Raw genomic sequence first — 20529 nt, 5'->3', positions numbered from 1 at the left:
GCTCAGAAATAGATCCTGCAAGATGACATTATGACTTTCAGCACGGAGTGGCCACGTGCGTGCACTCCCAACCCAGCTTGCTAATCAGAGAAGAGCTCTCAGTTGTCATCATGTTGGAGGCAGACTAAAACACATTTAAGATGTGTATTGCTATCATTTATAAACAGAAACAGCAGAGGAGAAAGGGTTAAAAAAATGGCTAGGGACCAGCTCCAGGATGGTTTTTGCCAACTTCCATTTTAAACCATAAACATACAGTTCAGTCCTGAGCTGCCAAATACTCTCTGCTTGCATGGTGGCTTGCCTACTATGTTTACCACATAATAATTTCCTTTGATCAGCTGGGAGGTGGCTGACCTGGAAAAACCATCAGTATTATTTTAGTTTCTGATTGTCTTTGAGTCCAAATCTCTGCTGAAGACAGTCAGTATTGCTTAAGGAACTACAATGTTCAATTGTGGGAACAGCAGGAAATCTCAAAGAGTTCAGTAATAATAGTAAATATTGTTTGAAAAGGGTTTAAATGGGCATGCCTTCAAATCCCCTTTCATCTGACAGAAAGATGGGAGAATTTGGAAAGCCATGGCGCCTCTATATACATGGTTCATTCCTAGCTCCATACAGAAATGCTTCATGATCTTTCAGTAGCTCTTGATAGGCTACTGGGGAGGGAGAAATTGCCAGGGTATAGACAGCATTCTTGTATGTCTTTTCTCTTGACGTGGTAGAAACTGTAAAGCCATTGAGTTGGAAAGTCTTACATTTATGGAAAAATTATCAGGCGTGGCCAAGGATCAGTTGCCTTTTGTTTTCTTTGTCAGTTTTCTTTGTACTGACAGAAAACCGCATTGGAAGGAACCGGAATCTGTCAAGGCCTTTCATGGCTACCAAATGAGAAATAAGAAATCCAGCTCTGCCTTACTGTCGTGGTTTAACCCCAGCTGGCAACTAAGCACCATGCAGCAGCTCACTCGCACCCCCCATCCAGTGGGATGGGGTGAGACAATCAGGGAAAAAACAAAAAAACCCTCTTGGGTTGAGGTAAGAACAGTTTAATGGAACATAAAGGAAGAAAATAATAATGATAATAATAACAATAATAAAATGACAATAATAATAATAATAATAATAATAATAAAAAGTATTGGAATATACAAAACAAGTGATGCACAATGCAGTTGCTCATGACTCACTGACCAATGCCCAGTTAGTTCCTGACCAGCGATGCCCCCTCCAGGCCAACTCCCCCCAGTTTATATACTGGGCATGATGTCACATGGTATGGAATACCCCTTTGGCCAGTTTGGGTCAGCTGCCCTGGCTGTGTCCCCTCCCAACTTCTTGTGCCCCTCCAGCCTTCTTGCTGGCCGGGCATGAAAAGCTGAAAAATCCTTGACTTAGTCTAAACATGACTTAGCAACAACTGAAAACATCAGTGTATCATCAACATTATTCTCACACGAAATCCAAAACATAACACTGTACCAGTTCCTAGAAAGAAAATTAATGCTATCCCAGCTGAAACCAGGACACTTACTCATGATAAGAAGTTTGTAGGAAAATTTGCATGACACAGCTGTATATCTTGTTAGACATGATGAGAATTTATATATTATGCTGTACATTCATTTCAGTATCAAATTTCAAAGGAAAATAAAGGTGTGCTTGTATTGTCCTACTGTCCTGAATTCTACCTCTGATTGCCATTGTCCTGTCCACATTGCTTTATTAATGCAGTTTCAGACAACTCTGCTCTAAGACACATTTAAGCTTCCGCATGCTGCCACTAAAACAAACCTCTTTCTTTACCCTCCAGCTTTGAGTTTTAGAACATTTACATGGTAGCTGAACTTGTTGATTGTCTAAAGAAATAAAAAAGTGAAAGTGCTAACTTCTGTGATGTGGCCAGGAAACATTGATAAGTGATGAATTCTTCTAATAACACTCTTCTACATTTTCCCAGACTTTGTACTGAAACAAGGTGAGACTTATCCTGGAAATATCTGTACTGATGTCATTGTAGTTACACCACAAATGGACATAGCCCATCAACTGCACTAGAGTTACATTAGACATGAATCAATTTTTATATATATTGATCAGCATTAGGTCATGATCTTTCCATGAATATACACCCAAGAACTCAAGGATAAAGTTGAAGTATAGAATCAGCCAAGGGTATAAATATGACAATTTTTACCTCACGTTAGCAGTGATAGTGTTTTAGTTTAAAAGGATATCTGCAATATAGTTTTATATTTCTTTTTTCACAAAAATTTCACCACGCCTTGTGGGAAGTGTACTAAGAATGTTCCTTATTAATACCTAGGTTCATGTCAGATACACTAGTCTACTCATCTTCTACTCCAGTGAGGTCTTTTTTTGTGAGAGGTGAAAAGGGGAATTTTTAGCTGTAGCCTACTGAGGCAGCCTATGTTTACATTCATGAGAAGAGGTGGAAACATCCATTTATACACAGTGATAGTAGTCCAACTTTAACTATAGATAACAAGGCATTGAGATTAACAAGCATAGACCCTTTTACCCCTATGTATTACATCTATAAAAATGACCCTTGCAAATATCCCCATCAACAGATTCTGCAAAGAACAAGTATTGATTAAACAGGTGCCACATTCCAATACTCCAAAGTGTAGGCAGAACAAACCCTATCTGATGCTATCCGGTGTGTTGCTTATTACTGCTTAATCTGCCCAGAACATGGATAGTTCAATTGAGGTCATGTTGATATTCTTGTCATATTGGGAATCAGTGGATGGCAAAACTGACAGTGAGACCCTCTAATTGGGACAGTACCAGATATTTTCCTTTTTCTTCATGAGCCAATAGTGCATTATTCTACACAGAGAACTGCAAAAAATTCCGTGGGCAGTGGGTGATTTTGAAATGAGAATTGCCAAGTCCACTGAAGTCTTTGTGTGGACTAGAACAGCTAGGGCATCACTTAATCCTGAGTTGTTTAAATTATTCTCCGGTAATCACAGTCCCCTCCTGTTATAATGCAGGTGTACTGCTGTGACTCTATTAGTTGTTCTCCCTGGAATTTCACTACAAATGATTACTGGAACAAGAAACATCGGTGGGTGGGGGGCAAAGATTTATATTGTAATGAGATGATGTACTCTGTACGGCTTATAATGCTATCAGTGTCTGCTCGGAAATTAGGTGTGCTATTTCCCCTTTTCATGCCCAAACACAAATTCAGCTGTGGTATTCATGCAAGCTCACTTGCAAAATATATGATACAGTATATGTTCTACACGTTTTAGATGATCCTCAGAAGTTTTTTGTTCCCTTGTCATTTAGCATCTGCCTTAACTAGTGGTTCCTATTCAATTTCTGTTCTGCTAGCTATGCTTTCACTGAGCCATAGGAGCTAGACCTGGAAAATAAGACAGCTAGCAACTCTGGGCTAGCAACTGTCTCACAAAAACATGTTTTTACCTTCCTTACCTTTTTACATGTGAGCCTTGTTCAGTTAACCCTTCCTCTTTAGCCAATCACTTAACTCCTTGATACTTTTCCTGCTTTCCATCTGATCTATGTCTTTTTAATTGTAAACCCAGTACTCGATAGGAGTTTGCTCTTGCTAAAGATCACCCAAGTCTTCCTCTGGGGCAAAACCCAGAACTTCTTGTCTATTTTTTCCTTTTTAATCTTCTGGCTGCTTTTGGCACTACTGGTCTCTCCCCTCTCATAAACTGTTTCCTTTCTGGCTTCTGATTTTCCTCTAGCTATTTCCACCATATTTGTGAAGTCTCCCTCACTGTCTGCTACATCCCTCTCTTATCTGTCACAAGTGTCCCTGAAGGCTTTGCCACTGGCCTCATCTCTCTCTGAACCTATTCACAAGAAGAACTTCTGAGAGCTTCCAACCTTCTGTTCTGAAATAACTTCACTGCAATTAACAGGCTGCATGCTCTTATTCCCCAAAGGTTAGAGACTTAATTTTTCTAACTTGTTTATTTTCATTTCTGGGGAAAGAATGAATGTGGTGAGAGAAACAAGGAGTGACAATATAGTCTATGTAATTGGACCCACAGCCCATGCATTGTAACAGCTGAAACCACCACTGGCTGTTATTCAGGAAACCTTAGGATAGAGAAAGTCAGAGAAAACCAAACAAAACTAGACATAGTTATGATATAGAAAATATGTGCTAGAATCATAAAAGTGCCATTTCACAGCTACCATAATGAGAACAGCCTTAGATTTTCCTTTTCCACTTTATTCTTTTTTTTACTACTGAAGTTTGGAGGATGGAGACAAAAAGAGTACAAGACTGTAATAATAAATTACAGACAAAAATGATTCCCCTAATCATATGTACTTTTTAAAATTTCACCAACCAGCTATATACTTTGCTTCTTGAAGTTTGAAGTTGTCCCTGCTTTGAGGGTGTGCAGGGTGGCTGAACCAGATAACCTCCTTCCAAAGTTATGCTATTGCTCTAAAAAGCCAAAAGAAACCTATTTTAAAAAAAATCTCTCTTCACTGGCATTTTTATTTAAAGCCTTTTAAAGGGTTTTACTAGCTTCTTAAATGATTTATTTGACTGAGACAATTGTTATTTACCACATGCTTTACCTCCTTATTCAACCCAGTGTCCTGAGCAAGGCCTCCTTGCAGATCCACTGCTTCCCAGGCTGACAATGATCTGTCACTTGTGATTTCCACCAGTTATAAGTAAGAGAGATGAAATTTATACCTCAGCTGGACCTATCCTGTGAAAACTGCTCTAAAGCAGACATAAAAATGACTATGGTTTAATCTCTTCAGTTTAACTTCCCTTAGCAATTTTCATGCATACACATAAAAGTCAAATCTATATGCTACCCATGTTTCTTTCCTACAATAAACACATCTAAGGGAACAGTTATAGTTATTTCTGTTTTTAAACTTACTTGGTTCTCAGCTGTTGTAGTGAATAAGATGAATATTGCCTGTATCTTTGTCTGAGAGAGGTAGGTTAGTCACAGATAGCTGTATAATATAGCAAATACTTTTTACAGTGACTAAGACAAAGTATTTTATTTATTGTATGATGTTTTCTTTAAGAACACAGTCATACTGGAATCATTCATTCTCAGCTTTTGTCCAGCTTTTCTGTTGCTAAAGGTGGATGCATGACATGTAGATGACAAGGGCAAAGTTGTGTTGCTAATGCGGATGAATTTTCTCATGGATTCAGCTTTAGCTGCTCAAATCAGGCCATTACCCAAGATTCTTAGAAATATATTTTGTCTTTGAAAAGAAAGCTATTTCTTAACTTTGGAACAAAACCTCCATAAGTGTGAAAGGTAATACCTCTTCTCCAAGAGTATCTCATAAAACCCTGCAAATTCACTACTTTTATTCACTACTCTTATTTTTATATCTTTTTTTTTCCCAGGACCCATATGGGCAAAACAAACAAACAAAAGCAAACACTCCCTCCAAACCCAATCCCAAATCAAATTAGTTTCTCTATTATAACCACAGGATTTTTCACAGATCTACAACAAGGATGGCTGTTGAACCATTACATGAAAACATGCCTTATTAATAAGGTAGACCCTTTTCTTAAAAGCAAATATGTTAAAAGCAGATGAAAAAATACTTCTGACTCTGCTTAGATTTCTAAATCTTAGTAATACTTTTGACTACTTTCTGAAAGTGTTTTATGGTAATGAGTTGCTATTAGTGATCTACTAAAGCTGAACTCTGCTGAGACAAATGTTAGCACTTTAATTAGCCAGTTTGAAAAGAAAAAACATAAGAAATATTGAGTCTGTCCTATCCCTGTGAACCTGTAGAATCACTACAAATTTTCTTTCTCCAGCCTACAAGGCAGAGACCACAATGTCTTACTGAAACAGGGACACTCAGTTCCTCCAAGATACCAGCCAGAGGTGGAACATAAGAAAGCTGTGGAAATTGCCATCTCAGAGACGCCCTGCCGGCTTTTGTTGCCTCCAACAATCATCTGCTGCAAATTCTCAATTTTCATCTTAAAATAATGCTTTTATTTTTTGCAGTGGGCAATTACAAGCATCACAGATCACAGGAAAAACAGATGTGCTACTGACCAGTTAACTTAGTCTTGCAGAAAACTGTCTACAGCCAAACAGCAGCAGATGGCAACTTACCGCTGTTCCACTTCATTACCTCGGGAAGGTGTGAATGGCAAGGCTTGTAATTTGTACCACTTAGATACTAACGTTTTTAAGCACAGGGAATTTCTTTCTTTTTAAAAAACAAAGTAACAGCTAACACACACCTTCACTTTTGTGACAGTTGGTCAGAACAGCTGAAGCCCTGAACAGAAGAAATACAAATATCTGAGCTTTCAGCAACAGAGCCTCATAGGTTACATGATAGGTTTCGTACAGTACGTAGGGCAGGAGTCTGAGCTTTGTGACATGGGTAGAAAAGTAATTTCATCACTATGGAATTAAAACCAACTGCATTACACTGGAAAAAAGATCTGGTGAAACTAAGAGCAGGAAGGAACGTTGTGTCCTACCCTCTGAGCAAGTACTAAGTCTTTAAATTCCCTATTAGTGTCTCTGCAGAGTAGATAACCAGCTGTTTTCAGAGATTGCTTAGAAATAAACACTAAGGCAAATAATTAGTGTACACAGTCAAGATCCTCAAAGGCACTCAGGTGCCAAATTTTAGGGAGTATGTTGCCTAAAGGATCTTGCAGTGTTTGAGCTTGAAGCTGAGGACTTGAAGTCTTTAGCTATAACATTAATCTGCCATCTACTGACCAGCTACTAGTAAAACAGAATCATTGACCGGCAAAAAGAAATGATTCTGCACATACAAAACAAAGTGAAACAGAAGATATGGAATGATGAGAATGAAAATGAATAATCTCTAAGTGAATATTTTAATTACAGAATCATAGAATCATAGCATTGTTTAGGTTGGAAAAGCATCTTAAGATCATGGAGTCCAACCGTTAACCTAGCACTGCCAAGTCCACGACTAAACCATATCCCTAAGTCCCACATCTACATGCCTTTTAAATACCTCCAGGGATGGTGACTCAACCACTTCCTTGGGCAGCCTGTTCCAATGCTTGACAACCCCTTCAGTGAAGAAATATCTCCTAATATTCAATCTAAACCTGCCTTGGGGCAACTTGAGGCCATTTCCTCTTGTCCTATCACTTGTTACTTGGTCAAAGAGACCGACACCCACCTCGCTACAACCTCCTTTCAGGTAGTTGTAGAGAGCAATAAGGTCTCCCCTCAGCCTCCTATTCTCCAGGCTAAACAACCCCAGTTCCCTCAGCCACTCCTTGTAACACTTGTTCTGTAGACCCTTCACTAGCTTTGTTGCTCTTCTTTGGACATGCTCCAGCACCTCAATGTCTTTCCTGTAGTGAGGGGCCCAAAACTGAACACAGTATTCAAGGTGCAGCCTCACTAGTGCTGAGTTCAGGGGGATGATCACTTCCTTAGTCCTGCTGGCCACGTTATTTCTGATACAAGCCAGGATGCTGTTGGCCTTCTTGGCCAGCTGGGCACACTGCTGGCTCATATTCAGCTGGCTGTTGACCAACAGCCCCAGGTCCTTTTCTGCCAGGCAGCTTTCCAGCCAATCTTCCCCAAGCCTGTAGTGTTGCATGGGGTTGCTGTGACACAAGTGCAGGACCTGGCACTTGGCCTTGTGGAATATCATACAACTGGCCTTGGCAAATTGATCCAGCCTGTCAAGATCCCTCTGCAGAGCTTTCCTACCCTCAAGCAGATCAACCCTCCTGCCCAACTTGGTGTTGTCTGCAAACTTGCTGAGGGTGTACTTGATCTCCTCATCCAGGTCATTGATAAAGACATTAAACAGAACTGGCCCCAATACTGAGCCCTGGGGAATACCGCTTGTGACAGACCACCAACTGGATTTAACTCCATTCACCACAAGTCTTTGAGTATACCCATCCAAGCCATGAGCAGCCTGTTTCTCCAGGAGCGTGCCTGGTTTTATCCCTTTCCCCCTTCAAATCTAGCTTAAAGGTCTTTCAATGAACCCTGCTAACTCCTGTGCAAAGATCCTTTTCCCCCTTTGAAGACAGGTGTATCCCATCTGTCACCAGCAGGCCTGGTGTCCTGTAAACTGACCTGTGATCAAAAAACCCAAAATTCTGCTGGTGACATGAGGCTTGGAGCCAGGTATTGATCTGCTGGCTCTTCCTGTTTCTTCCCTCATCAACCCCTGCAACTGGAAGGATAGAGGAGAAAACTACTTGTGTTCCTGATCCCTTAACCAGTTGTCCCAAGGCCCTGAAGTCCCTCTTGATTGCCCTCGGACTTCTTGTTGCAACTTCATTGCTGCCTACCTGAGAAATCAATAATGTATAATAATCTGAGGGCCGTACTGGGGTAGGAAGCTTTCTCTTCACACTTTTAACCCGGGCCCCAGGGAGGCAGCAGACTGCCCTAAGAAGCGGGTCTGGTCTGCGTATGGGGCCTTCTGTTCCCTTCAGAAGGGAGTCTCCTATGACAATGACCAGTCTTTTTTTCTTTATGGAAGCAGTTTTGACACAGGGCATAGGCTGACTTAACCTCGGTGACACCTATGTGCTAGATGAACCATCATCCTCGTTCGGTTCCACTTGCAGAGCCTCATACCTATTATGCCAGGGCACCTGGGAAGACGGGGTAGTCACGGACGAGACGCGCCTGCTGCGCCGGGCAGGAACTTGTCGGCATTGCCCCCTATCCCTTGAGTCACCGTGTTCAGCCAGGCGGACAGAGGATAGGGAATCCTCCATATCATGCGTCCTGTCTGCCTGTTGTGCCTGTCTCAGGGAAGGTAGGGTGCGATTCCAGTAGTCAGTCTCTCTCTCGCACTCCCCGACACTCCTCAAGCCACTCACCTCCTCCCAGAGCCCTGTCACCAAGCAGAGGAGTTCCTCTCCCTGGGCGCACCTCCTGTGGTGTGCTCACTGCTGCCATGCAGTACTGGTGTAAGAGCAGGGCACAGCCTGCAGCCTGACACCCGGGGTGGCAGGGTGTTCCCACCAGAGCTCTGTCTGGGCAGCTGCCTCAGTTGTGGCTGCAGACCTTAGAGAGGCCATGGCTTTCTGCTGGGTGAATACCATTGTTCCCTGGTCGAGCTGGCAGAACTTCAGTGACCTTCCTGCATGCCCAGCTGCACAAACTGCTGTGCCATGGCCTGGTTGCTGGTGCTCCCTAAGGGCTTCTTTTATATGTGGCAGGGGGGCTTGGCCACTGTTGGTCCTGGCCCTGCCCAGGTGCCCTCAGCCACTGTCGTGCAAGCGATGCACTCCCGGCGGCTCTCTCAGCTCCCCCCAAGGTTCCCCAGGTTCAGGAGCCCCCCCCATGCACTGTGCTGGAGCACTCTGCTGCGGCTCTTGCTGGCACCAGAGCTGCTCGTGTCACCAGTTCTTGGAGCCCATATAATAATACTTCAGCAACATCTGTTTCCCTGGAGAAAAAAATGTAGACTTAGTGGAAATCATCAATTAAATTATAGTGATCTTGGTTAAAGTCCTCGTTGGATCTACTCCTGTTCTATTCCTAGAGGTGTTTGCAAAAATAAGTGAGGGCAAAATATCAAATATTCTTCCAACAAAACTGCTGAGCCTTCTACTGCTGAGCCTTCTACTGCTGAGCAACTCTGCCTAGCTCATCTACACTAGTCTTTTCACTGAAATACCTAGAAACACCTTTGGTGCAAGCAGACAATGGCATACAATTCCCTTGGCTCTGTTTGCTCGAAAAGCACAGTCACCCAAAATAATCCTCAAACAAAGGAGGTGGTTATCCCTCAGTATCTTGGGTGGGACACAGCTGAATTCAGCTAAATGTTATATTTTTCCTTCCCAAAAGAAGAATCCCACATGTACAACTGTCACTTCATCATCAGACATTGCTTCACCATGGAATTCCTCCTTGGGTTTTGTGAGAATGTGGAACTTACATTTCCAGGTTACAGGTGTTTTTAATGCATTTTGATATCAGTATTTCAGCTTTGTCTGAAGAAGGGAACTGCGTGAAACTATGGGCTTGCTCTTCTTAGAAAGATTTTTAAGGATATAGTTTGCTGCATTATTTAAAACTGTCTTTTTCAAGCTGCTTGTAAAATTGTATTTGTAGTTCTTTTAAATTGTTGACATTTTTCCTTGAAATTCTAATTTTTGCAATATCTTCATAGAAATAGGCATGTAAACTTAATACATTATGATATGGAGCCTGAAAGTGTATACCCCTGCCTATGTGAATTCTTCCCCCATATATCTACTTTTTCATGAATCCTCTGCATGATTCCCTCTCTATTTTTGTGAGAGAAGGTGGTTCATTATTGAAAATGAGAAGGTTGAAGTATCAAGCTGTGCAGTTTCCTACACTGGTAAGAATTGGCATGAAAATACTTTAAAAATATAATCACTAATGCAAGGAAAAGTTTTAAAAACTGTCAGCTAATAGTATGTTCCTCAAGGCATCCCTAGAATTAAGTATTTTTGTCAATTATTTAGTAAGTGCCTAATTTGCTACTACTGGGGAAGAAAATTACATGCTTGCTTCTAAATTATTAAACAATATTTTGATGGCATTGACAGAGCAAATAGCAAGATATTGACCACAGTTATCATGCTATAGACAAATTCTTGCAGTTTTCCTTTTTATCTTTTTATGTGAAATTGAAGAGAAGAAAAATGTCATTAACTGTTATGAACTATATGTGCAAACTGTGATTGGAAGCTATGCCAAGAGTTCACCTTCCTTTAGATTTTGTTGTAGAGTCACTAATTTATAGGAATTTTTCTAAGAAAGCATTTAGAACCTCACAAAGAAACTTGATTGTACCATACAGTCAATTTTCTGGCTTTACAGGATTTTTGCTCTTCTGGTAATCATTGGCTTCAAGGTCTATTTTCAGTCTTTTGAAAGAAATGTCTACATCTTTAATAGCATTTTAATAAAACGATACCTAGATTTCAGTCTCACTCCAACTTTACCTCCTTTTTTAGGCATATTCATCAGGAAAGTTTAATTTACTTTTTTCCTAAATTTCAAGTGTCCAGAAGATCATTGTATGTGTCACATATTCAAATGTAGATGTCCAGAGAGCTCAAGAGTTCATGATCAGGCACGGGGCAGACATGTAGCCTGCAATTATGGGTGGAAGAAGAGGGAAGGGCTGCTCATAGTGCCTGGTGGAGATGAGTTTGGATTTTGGACTGAATGTAGGCGGTTACCGTATCTGTGATTTGGGCAGGAATTGTCATAGGGGAAGGTTACTCCTGTGTTTTGGAAGAGATGAGAGATCCAGATGAGAACAGGAAAAAAAGGTGTTCACAGTGGAAGCACTGGAGTGTTTCTTTGTATTTGTACATAACAAAATTTGGGTTGATGACCACAGTTACGAGTATATAGCTGTGGCCATGTACAGGAATGATAGAAAGATGGGCCAGAAACCATTACCAATATTTAGGGTGTACAGGAAAATGAGGTAGTGCAGAGTTCTTCAGAGTATGTACTTCAGTGTTGTAGATCTAGGGGACCTCCATGGTCAAGGGCTTTATTTACAGAACTGGCTGTATTAATTAAATAATTGACAAAGCCCATTTTAGACTCATCATCTGAACATATTTTTCCATGCTCTCTGGAGCAATTTTTTTTCTTTGAAGGACAAGCTCCACCAACACTCAGAATAATTTGCCAATTTATCTCAAGTTCTAGATCCATTAAGAGTAGAGCTTGGCTAACAAGTATTGAAAATAGGAGAAGATGCTCTGCTGACATATCATCACAGGAGATGCACAAAAGCACACACAGAACTGCATATGCCAGTCTTTTTTTTTTTTAATATACAACCTAGTTATGGTGGCTGCCTCATAAGAGAAAAACCCCAAACCTTAGCTCATTAGTCTCAAATTAGGGTTTTTCCACTGGGAAATATTTCAAGAGAACTTGAAAATGTTTAGGCAAAGCCCCTCATTCCTGCAACCTTCTATTCACATAATAGATTGTCCTGGTTTCAGCTGGGATAGAGTTAACTGTCTTCCTAGTAGCTGGTGCAGTGCTATGTTTTGAGTTCAGTATGTGAAGAATGTTGATAACACTGATGTTTTCAGTTGTTGCTCAGTAGTGTTTAGACTATAGTTAAGGATTTTTCAGCTTCTTATGCCCAGCCAGGGCACCTGACCCAAACTGGCCAAGAGTGTATTCCATACCATGTGATGTCCCATCTAGTTTAGGAACTGGGAAGGGGGGGGCAGGGGAATCGCGGCTCGGGGACTGGCTGGGTGTCGGTCGGCGGGTGGTGAGCAATTGCCCTGCGCATCATTTGTACATTCCAATCCTTTTATTACTACTGTTGTCATTTTATTAGTGTTATCATTATCATTATTAGTTTCTTCTTTTCTGTTCTATTAAACCGTTCTTATCTCAACCCAGGAGTTTTACTTCTTTTCCCGATTTTCTCCCCAATCCCACTGGATGGGGGGGAGTGAGTGAGCGGCTGCGTGGTGCTTAGTTGCTGGCTGCGGTTACACCACGACATAGATCATGGAGACTAGTTGGTTAGCAACCTGTAGCAGTGGCCCTTAGAGTTGAGACTAGATGCCCAAAGGGTCCAAAGTACAAAATGGGAGAGAAGCTCAGGCAGTATAGATGAGAGGACTGAGAGATGGAAATGAGTGAGAAAATGGCTTTAGAGAAAGTGAAAGCAGAGTTATTAAGAGCCTGGAGTGTAAAGGCAGTGATAAGCAGATGTCTGGAAACATGCACCCACAAGGTAGTTGCAGCCCAAAAGTTATTATACCTTCATAACATCTGATAGCTTGTGCTACTGAAACTTGGAAGCCTCTTGCACACCTTCAATGCCTGCACATCTTCTGCAATGATAAGTTTCTAAATGCCCCCCCCTCCCAAAAATGAAGGAGAGAGAGTATCAAAACTGCTACAAAATTATAAAAATTAAGTTCTTGTTTGGATCAGAATCAAATGCATTTAAAACAATCCTGACTGCCTAGGTAGGCTCTTAAGCACAGCTGTCCACCTGCCTTGCCCTAAGAAAGTTTTTTTCCCTCACATCTAATCTAACCTGTTTTGCTGCAGGTTAAGCCTGTGACCAAATTGCCTCCAAGTAATTTTTAACCTGCATCACATTTAGCATCCACTGGGCTCAAAACACATCATAGATTGGTCCTGTTTCCACCGAAATCAGTGAGAGTTTTGCCACTGAGAACAGCACGTTGGCTTTAATTAGGGAACCCTCTTGGTGCCTCTGAGAGATGGTCATTTTTATATTTCTTCTACAGGTGTGTGGATATGGGCATGAAGAATGGGATTAATTTTATCTAATGTTAGCACTTTGGCATCCAGTCTAAGTTAATCTTTTAAGATCCCTCTTGAAGTTAATAGGAAGAGGAAGGGAACTTTGGAGGACAGTTCAACCTTCCTGTCTTAGCATGGGATGACTCCCTCTCTGTGAGGTTACTATCTTTCCAAGACAAGGAAACCTGACATCCTGCTTTTAGATGAGAAAACGGCAGAAGAGACAAAATCTATTCAAAGTGATTGTTTCTTCAAATGGAGCGGTGACTGCACTGACTTTTGGATTAAAGATAAGACTCTGCTAGTATGGTTGGGCTATGGACTCTGGGGGGAACAATTGGTCCTACTCTGTAATATTAACATAGGACATTACTCTCTATTGCTGTTTTGATTGTTTTACATCTCCAGGGTTCCTACCAAGTAGAGATAACTATTAATTTTGTGTAACATGCCTAACAGAATCCTCTATGCTTGACCAGGAGGTTACAATATTAGTCCAGTGCACATTTATAATAGAAATGTTGCAGTGGGCTGTCAGTGAGGATCACTGTAATCTGGGGAGAGAAATGCGTCCTGCTGATTTTAAGCTCAGTGTTGTATTTCTAAATGGTTTTCTTGGAAGATGCTTAGTCCATGAAATCATTAGAGAAAGACAGATTAGTTGGGCATTCCAATATCACCACCACAAGCCACTCCTGTGGTACTGCTCAGAAACAGTTCCCCCCGCCCCCCCCCCCCGCCCCCCCCTAGATATTGATGGCCATGTTGAAAAACTTAGCTTGAAAAACAGCACGTAGAAGAACTAATCCACCAACACACTAACACTTCAACCTGGGTAATCACACATGGATCATCACCTTCAAAGACTTACCCTTTACATAATATGTTACTTTCAAAATTTGAATGAAAGAATTACCAGAACTGCACATAAAAATCACAACTTTTTGTAAGTTCAACCTTTACTGTGGGATCTTTATGAGTAAGCCAACAGATACTGTATCACAACTAAAATGGAAGATAACAACTGCAGAATTTCAAGTCCAAAATTCTCCAAAATTACTTTAAAGCCATTTTTGGAGGGGGCTTACAGCCATAAGAGTGTCCAATTTTTAGAGACTGAGTCCCCTGATATGTCAGTGGTTAGTAGTTTGATGGATTAGGCTACTATTGAGTATTCAGTCAGTGCCAACATACCTTTTGGTGATTTTATTTGTTGCTTCCATTCTACCTGTGCAGGCATTTTCTCTCAATAAATGGTTTTCCAGGAGTTTTTTTAAGCAAAGCTCCAGATCTCTTGAATCCTGGTATGATGTACCTGCTGTCAATGTTCTTCAGAGAGGTTACAAAAAGAGAACTCTGGTGGTGACTTCTTTCTGAAAGAACTAAGTCTACATAGCGATTTTGCATTCATTAACATATCGGAGCAACCTTTCCCATCTCAGTGCAGTTCAGTCAGGTCACTGTGAGTGACACAGAGACTCCCCACTCTCCAGATACAAGGTCTAATGCTGCTGCCCATAACTTCTCTCTCTACTGGGAAAGTCTATCTACCAAGAGGTTAGATTCACCTTGGCAATTCCTCACCAGATAAACAAATACAAATATCTCATGTCACGACCTTTCTGTTCCACATATTCAGCATGTTTCAACAGTATAAGCAGACATAGTTCAGGCTCAGAATATATAAACGCAAAGATTGAAATGCCTTTTTGTCCTAGAGTTTGGCACCTTGCAAGGCAGGGAAGCACACTGGCTGCATGGTGCTAGGAAACCAGCTCAGAGGCCGCTTGCACAGCTCATGGCTGGCAGCTGTGATTGCCACAGGGACTGTTCAGAGAGGCCTAAACACAGACCAGCCAGTGCAGCTCAAGCACTAGGTTTGTCTTGTCAAAGTTTTTGTGGAAGAAACTGGTGAGCAAAAGGAGGGGGGTGGAATGTTACTTTATATATGGCAAACATATTACATTGTCATTAATATTGCAAGCCTTTTTTGCAGAAGGAAAAAAATCCCTGCTTTATTTTAAGATTTTTAGTATGGTTTATTCTGAGATTTAGAAAACACAAGAGAGTCAGGCCTTCCAGACAAATGCATTTACCTTGACGGAATGCATTTGCAATAGCTTTACAACAATGGCCTAGAGAATACTTGCAATTCACATTGGACTTTTTTTTTTCACTGCTTGGAAAATGGACCTGGTTCACGGGCCTAATTCACAGCTACCACACCTACTCTCTCTGCCCAGAGAGCGAAGAGAATGAATAGGTCAATCACCTGACATATTTCCATCCAATTTCAAGGGTAGAATGTGTTCATTTTCTGACTAATGGCATGTCATTTTGCAGAAGCCTTTGGTCGCGAATTAATCCTGGAATCAAAACAGATTTTCCGGGGAGCAATCTTCCATCAAGTATTGATTTTTTTACACTCATGGAGTCTGTACTCCCTAATTTAACCTGACAATGATTCTGCACAATGGGCTGGGAGCACCTTGGCAACTCACAGAAGGAACTTTTAGTGTCTTTTCTTTCTGCAAAGTAGTGGGGGGGTGGAGGGGAGGGGGGGAGAAAAGACCCAAACAACACAGTTAGTCACTGGGGGAGTGTTTACTGTCTGATGTTTTATTTCTGATTATTTGGAATGGAGAAATAATGCTAACTTTAGAAGTCATGTAAGCTGGAGATGTCTCTGAAAGACCCATGACTCTGTGAAATCCTGTTTATGGCAACAGTCCCCTGCTGCTCCTGCACCTTTTCCTTACCCCCAGCACTCTTGGATGCTAATAATACAAAACCTGTAATAGCATCTCTGGTTGCAGCTGATGCTTTTATGAAATGACATTTAACTCTACAATAAATAAATAAATAAATAAATACTTACACACATAGACGCATAAAAATGCATCCTTTTCCCAAAAGGTGTTTTTTGACCCTGGCCTCACATGTCCAGCTACTGAAAGCTATGCTTTGCTTTTGGATTCTCCTGCAAGACAAACTCCTTTGTATGTGCTTCTCTACATGCTCTGTACTAATCATCTGTTCTAGCTGTTTGTTCTATTTATTTGACTACTTACACCAATGAGATGAAAAATCAATCATTATGAAACAATAAAGCACAACAGAATGAAAAGCGAGAAATCATTTAGAGACAGGAAGATTGATGGGACAAGGTGTGAAAAAGAAGTCATCAGAATCTGTTTTTTAAGAGAGAACTAGGATGGGGCATTTTTGGTTTTGAAGGTACCACTGCAGTAGCAAAATAATGCCATGTAATCATCATTCCCAGGTTAAAACGCCTTTCTTAGCGACAAGAAGCAATACACATGTTTAAGAGATAGTGGGTAAGGTGTCCATCCTTCTGCCTTATTCTGAAACTGAAATGGAAGAGGTTTTAATCATCTTGCACAAAGGTCTTTGCAGAAAAATAACAACATCTCTGCTGATGATTTCTCCATTAGAAACGCCACATTACTGGAAACATTGTTATATGACCTGAAGAATAATACTTTTTTTCCTCTGCCATTTTAGAGACACTCAAAATTTGAGAGGTATTTTGTTGGAAATAATTTTTTTTCTCCTCTATAAACAGCCTTTCAGCTTTACTTGGAATAGAAGAAATACAAAAGCCTTTTTTGGCCTAACAGGAAAAGGTTTGGAGAAAAACACACCAGTCCTTCCTTCAGCTTGGCCACCACAAACCTAACATAATAGTGTTATCATAATAGTGACTGTGCAAATGTCTGAGTGATGGAACTCTGTCACTGCCAGTGCTAAATTCAAGAGAGAACAAGAAGTGTAGAAGAGGAAAATGGCTTCAGAAAAGACTTAAACTCATTTTGTGCCTGGCTGAATCAGGACCTTAATTCCTGAAAACTGCAATTCCAGAGTGTAATACAAGAAATATTTGCTGAAAATGAATAAACTGGGATACACAGAAGTAAGAGGTCTACATACAGTTTCAGTAATGATATTAAGTAATAAATCAGTAATAGTTACTCCAGAACCCTAACAATACCATATTATTTTTCCATTGTACTATCTTAGGAGTACCTTGGAAACCACAAGATAAGTGTTTTCTGGCCTCATCAAGAAGGGTAGGGTGAAGAGCCCTTGCGTGAAAAGTTTTGAGTGACAGAATATGTTTAAATTGTTACGAATGTTTATAAAAGTGCTTCTAGGTATAAAGATGATGACTGAAATCATACATGGGAACAGTTGAAGACAGCTCTCTTATTGTTAAAGAACTCTTTTCTCGCAAGTTTTTTTTACTTTCATCTCATTTTCCAGAGACAGTTTGAAAGAGGACTGCTTCTTTTCTTCCTTGTTTTATGAAAGTGCCTTTGTACATTAGCAAAGTGCTTTAATAACACGCACTTTGTAAAAGTCAAAAGTGCTCTATTACCCATAAGTATAGAAGTAAATAGCACTTGCTTTAATTGAAAACATCAAACTTTTGTAGCTCTAAACACATCAAAGACACATCCATTTGTGCATCTGTTCCAAAAGGTGAATTCCACTGCTTTTAGGCAGACTGCAAAAGAATCAAGCTTATTAGAGCTATGAGAAATTTTCAAATTGAAATGCCTTTCAACCTTCAAGTGGTTAAAATATGGAAATGGTTAATGCACTTAGCATGTGAAGCCACTTTGAAATAGTGAGTGGTTTAACGACTATCCCCATCAGCTGAGATGTGCCAACTGACCACAGACACTGTCTTAGGTCAGCCTAACTTCAAGGTAACACATAGTGGCTTACATTTTAATGAAACGGGTTAATCTGTAGGTTAACTAGCAAAGGGAGATTTAAGCTGTTGTGTTTCAATTTACAGGAGCATGCACTCAGCCTGTTGCTGTGGCTTGATTGAAGGATGATATGATTTTGAACCACTGTAACTTGACATTTCTTCAAGTGTACTCAAAACTTTAAATACACAGAAAAGTGTAGTGATTTACTTCGTGTCAGTGTAACAAAACTACTTCTAAACTCATTTATCTTCTAGCCTTCAAGACAAAACTTAAAAGGCTTAAGGAGTGTCTTGTATTTAGTTGGCCAGTCATTAACTTAAACCTGAAATAAGATAAAGTCTCACAGTAGGGGTAAAGAAGGGGCCAGAGTGATTTCTGAGCCAAATCAAATTACATTAATAAATATTTTGAGACCAGATGAGGGCTACTGGCTCTGGCACAGAGTATGGGCCAATGATGAACACAATCACACAACCATGGCTTAACAAGTTACCATCTGTCAGCAGAGCTCTAGTAACTGACTGTGATTAGATTGCATTTTGATTAAAAAACTAATGGAAAGGGGACAAACAAAAGCAAAAATCAATCACATCCTCAACCATCAAAATACTAATAGTATTTTAAATATTTGTACAGGACTTGACTTCCTTATTTCTACAGGCATCTTGTCCCTTAAAGGGTGAGCCTTCCTTTTCCGAAGCCGTCTGTCCACTACAATTTATTTGTATTACCTTTTGCCTAGAGGCTTGTGTCAGGACTCCAGCCACATGGTACCAGCATACACAAGTTATTGTCTTTCTCTGCCTGACAAGGGTGGCAATAGTGCTTGGAGTCTCCACAGAGTAACATTGAACACGAGCCCCTGATATAACTCCCATGCTAGGGCTGTACTACAGCCTTAATGGTGCATGATGCTTCCATGTGGATGAAATCTCCTTCACATATACTCAGGAGCTTCATCAGTCACTGAAAGCTACTGTACAAGACTATATATTCCTGAAAGTGAAGCGATGCTGCAACTACCAGCAAAGCCGAGACTAGAATCAAAGTTTCCTGATTCTCAGTGGCACACTGATAATAACTCCTTGTCCTCCATACCATCAACAGCTTAGAAAGTCATAACAAAAACTTCTCTCACTCTTTAAAGTCAAGCTTAACAAGAAAAATACATTTCTTTTTCAACAGAATCATTAGCTCTGTAAATTCCTTAGCCTCCTGCTGCTGCACTTTGCAGTGTGGGCAGGAGGAGGTATCACGTGAAGATTTCTTATGCATTTTTCAAATCTAAAAGTAGAAATGTATCCACGCAGATTATAGACATTTTGGACAAAATTCTGACACCCCAGGATCAGTAGTCTAATTTTTCATTACTTCAAGCAGGCACTTATGCATGCTTATGCAAGGTGTTGCCCACAGCACCTAGAACGTTCAGCTGGCACCAATCTTCATGATAAGGGGAGCAAGATGTTGTTAAAAAATTAAATCACATTTAGGACCCCTACTTTCAACTTATTTTAAAAGTGTTTTGAGTCTCCACCAGCTCCTTTTGAAGTGAATAATGAAGGACCAAGTGTTTTCTACTTTCAGCCAAAAGCTGCAGTTAGAGGTCTGCATTTTGACTTCAGAGCTTAACTTCAGATGCTCTCTTTGATAAAATACACTATTAATTTATTATCAATCACCCCTACATAAGGATGCACATAGCATAAGATATACCATGTGGCATATCTCATACAGTATGCAGTCAGGGAAAAGAAAAGATCAAAAAGATAGTGTATGCTTTTTTGTACATATAACTTCAATTTTTCTTTTCTTGCCTTGTATCACACCGAAGGTGAGTTGTTTAATTAGAAGAATATCTGTTTAATCAGTTCAGGTCAGGACTCACTACTTGCTACTAAGAAGCAGTCTGAATTGCACTGTGTTGTTCTAATATTGCTGAATAAGCGTGACAGGGCCATACGCAGAAAGAAATAGTCTCAATGGAATAACTGATGACTTCATGAACACAAAACAAATATGTGTGGAAAGGCAAAGTGGTCATGGCCAGTCAGGTAAAGGTGTGGTCTGACAAATGTCTACGATTACCTTACAATTTATCCTAACTCAGTCATATAGATGCTAGTAATTCAAGGTATCTTACCAGTAACTCTGGTTGCTAATTATCATTACTAACCTGTAAGTTAAGTCCTCATAGTGTAAGCAAAACAAAGAGTTTCAAAAAAAAAGGCTGCCAAATAGCTGTAAACGTTTACTCTCCCCTCCCTGCCACCGCAGCTATTCTCTCTCTACTTCACATTTCATTCTTTTATTTACCCAGTTATTCTCATCCCCTTGTTTTGAGGACTCTTGTCTGCAGAGCAAGAACTATGTTTCTGATGACTCAATACACCACAGCTATGGGCTCAGGAATGCAGGTACCAAGTCCTTGTATGTCATCAGCATTGCTGACCTGGCACTAGCATTTAGGT

Source organism: Buteo buteo, chromosome 2 (assembly GCF_964188355.1).
Source record: "Buteo buteo chromosome 2, bButBut1.hap1.1, whole genome shotgun sequence".
NCBI lineage: Eukaryota > Metazoa > Chordata > Aves > Accipitriformes > Accipitridae > Buteo > Buteo buteo.
This window is presented reverse-complemented; position numbering follows the sequence as displayed.